At 46.1% G+C, this 3,314-nt stretch overlaps 1 pseudogene; it reads left to right on the top strand.

Annotated features, from left to right (window-relative positions):
* The first annotated feature begins 448 nt into the window (after window positions 1–448).
* LOC144327868 (small ribosomal subunit protein uS8 pseudogene) lies at window positions 449–3,103 on the top strand (annotated as a pseudogene).
* The last annotated feature ends 211 nt before the right edge of the window (window positions 3,104–3,314 follow it).

The raw sequence follows: 3,314 nt of genomic DNA, 5'->3' as shown, positions 1-3,314 counted from the left end.
AACAGGCCGCAGTCTTGTCCAGAGGGCAGAGCGGTTCAATAGGGGGCCAGAAGCGGCCCACCTGCATCAGGATAAACAGAAGGGTCAGTGTGGAGAGAATGAGGGGAAGGAGCTGCAGGAATCCTGCTGAGCCACAATGGGTGGGTGAGGGCTGGAGAGAGGCTGCAGATGTTTTGGCTTTGGAAAGCAGGTCCCCCCTCCAGCTGCAGATCTGAAGCTGCCTGGGCTGCACTGTGACGGACAGGGGGTGGAGGAACCATTAACTACGAACCCCCAAATTTTGTTTGATGCACCAATTGGTCAGTTGGCAGGGCGCTGCAAAACAAGGGGTTTTTTTCAGCTGCTGAACAGAAGCAAAACTTTGGCGCAGGTTTAGAGGGCATCACAAATTTTGGGGTTTGTAATTATCCTTCCCACACAACCCCATTTCCGAAGCATCCCCATTTCCAACTCTCCACGTTCAACAGCCACATGCTGCTTTTGTGATGTGCGCAGGATGAGAGCCCGCTCCCTTGCAAAGGCTTTGCAAGGCTAAATCAAAATTAAAAACCAATCGCAAGGTTTTTCTGCCATATTGCTACACTGGCATCATGGTGCGTATGAATGTTCTGGCAGATGCTCTTAAAAGCATCAACAATGCTAAGAAGCGTGGAAAACATCAAGTTCTCAAAAGACCGTGCTCCAAAGTTATCGCCCGGTTCTTATCTGTGATGATGAAGCATGGTTACATAGGTGAATTTGAGATCATTGATGATCACAGAGCTGGGAAGATTGTTAATCTCACAGGCAGACTCAACAAGTGTGGTGTGATCAGCCCCAGATTTGATGTCCAACTGAAGGATTTGGAAAAGTGGCAGAACAACCTGCTACCTTCACCCCAGTTTGGGTACATTGTGCTGACAACTTCAGCTGGCATCATGGACCACGAGGAAATTAGACGAAAATACGCGGGAGGAAAAATCCTGGGATTCTTTTTCTAAACTTGTAAAAACAGGCAAACTAATAAATTGTTCAAATAGGGAAAAAAACACCAATCACAAACACCCAAAAGAAAATGGGGGCAGCAAATATCATCATCATTTTGTTGTTGTTTAGTCGTGTGCGACTCTTCGTGACCCCCTGGACCAGAGCACACCAGGCACTCCTGTCTTCCACTGCCTCCCGCAGTTTGGTCAAACTCATATTCGTAGCTTCGAGAACACTGTCCAACCATCTCGTCCTCTGTCATCCCCTTCTTGGGCCCTCCATCTTTCCCAACATCAGGGTCTTTTCCAGGAAGTCTTCTCTTCTCATGAGGTAGACAAAGTATTGAAGCCTCAGCTTCAGGATTTGTCCTTCCAGTGAGCACTCAGGGCTGATTTCCTCCAGAATGGAGAGGTTTGATCTTCTTGCAGTCCATGGGACTCTCAAGAGTCTCCTCCAGCACCAGAATTCCAAAGCATCAATTCTTCGGCGATCAGCCTTCTTTATGGTCCAGCTCTCACTTCCATACATCACTACTGGGAAAACCATGGCTTTAACTATACGGACCTTTGTGGGCAAGGTGATGTCTCTGCTTTTTAAGATGCTGTCTAGGTTTGTCATTGCTTTTCTCCCAAGAAGCAGGCGTCTTTTCTTTTCGTGACTTCTGTCACCATCTGCAGTGATCATGCAGCCCAAGAAAGTAAAATCTCTCCCTGCCTCCATTTCTTCCCCTTCTATTTGCCAGGAAGTGATGGGCCCAGTGGCCATTATCTTAGTTTTTTTTATACTGAGCTTCAGACCATATTTTGCGCTCTCCTTTTTCACCCTCATTAAAAGGTTCTTTAATTCCTCACTTTAAGCCAACCCAATTTCACGGGGCACACCCCAGCTTTCGAATTCTACACCATTGCTTAGCATAGGGGTTCCCGAACCTTTTCAGGCCCCCTGCTCCCTTGGGTCCACAAATGTATCCCCAGTGCCCCCCAACCCATTAAAAAGCATTATTCAGAATAGCAGGTTGCATAACCTACTAAGGAAGATAAGAGCACGATAAAATTCAAAACGGTAACAATTAGCTGCACGTTTATTCTGAATCCAGCTAAAGCTATTTAGTTGAATTAATTGGGCAAAATTGGTGAACTTGATCCAGTGAGAACAGTGTTTCAAAGTCTGGCAAGTCATTTACACCTCCAGTGCCCTCCCCTTGCTTCTTAGTGTCTTACTATTGAATCCCCCCCAGAGGACAGTACCACCCACATGGGAATCACTGCTTTGGCAGATTAGATGTTCAAATTTAAAAGAAACAGAAAGTGGGGGAGGAACAAGCATTTTGGTTTGTGGGAGCAGTCCTGGGCGCAGCGTCAAACTATAGCAGAAGTTCTTTGCAAACTGCTAGAGGCTGGATATTTGCCTAGTGCAAAAGCTCTCACCTCTAGGTGATTTATTTTTATTTTTTAAAAAGGCCTTTAAAAGTATTCTCCACTGAAGGCAGGAGGTGGCAGTGCACTGAGCCAGACTTGATCCAGCCAGCTTGCCAGAGCTGTGCAACTTACAGATACTATGTTTAATTCTCAGGTCTGCTGTGAATTTACTAGATAGCCTTAAGTTGACCACTCACTCTCAACTTTTGCATCCTATATGGAAATACAATGGTACCTCGGGTTAAGTACTTAATTCGTTCCGGAGGTCCGTTCTTAACCTGAAACTGTTCTTAACCAGAAGCACCACTTTAGCTAATGGGGCCTCCTGCTGCTGCCACGCCGCTGGAGCACGATTTCTGTTCTCATCCTGAAGCAAAGTTCTTAACCCAAGGTACTATTTCTGGGTTAGCCGAGTCTGTAACTTGAATCGTATGTAACCTTAAGCGTATGTAACCCGAGGTACCACTGGAATAATCATACTCATCTGCCTTGCAGGCTGTTGTAATGGTTGCAGGAAAAGAGCGCCTATGAAGTTCTCTGATTGCTCAAATTATAATACAAATTATTTATGTATTGCATTTATATCCAAACTTGTTTCTCCAAGGTGGTGCGCATTGTTCCTCCAGTGAGAGCCAGTGTGGTGTAGTGGTTAAGAGCAGTAGACTTGTAATCTGGTGAACTGTGTTCGATTCCCTGCTCCTCCACATGCAGCTGCTGGGTGACCTTGGGCCAGTCACACTTCTGTGAAGTCTCTCAGCCCCACTCACCTCACAGAGTGTTTGTTGTGGGGGAGGAAGGGAAAGGAGAATGTTAGCTGCTTTGAGACTCCTTCAGGTAGTGATAAGGCGGGATATCAAATCAAATCCAAATCCAAACTCCCCTCCTCGTTCATACTCCACAACAGGGGTGTCAAACTCAAATTCATCGGGG

The sequence above is a fragment of the Podarcis muralis genome, chromosome 5 (assembly GCF_964188315.1).
Source record: "Podarcis muralis chromosome 5, rPodMur119.hap1.1, whole genome shotgun sequence".
NCBI classification, from domain to species: Eukaryota; Metazoa; Chordata; class Lepidosauria; order Squamata; family Lacertidae; genus Podarcis; species Podarcis muralis.
Note: the sequence above shows the minus strand (reverse complement) of the source record. Positions and strands in the feature narration are given on the sequence as shown.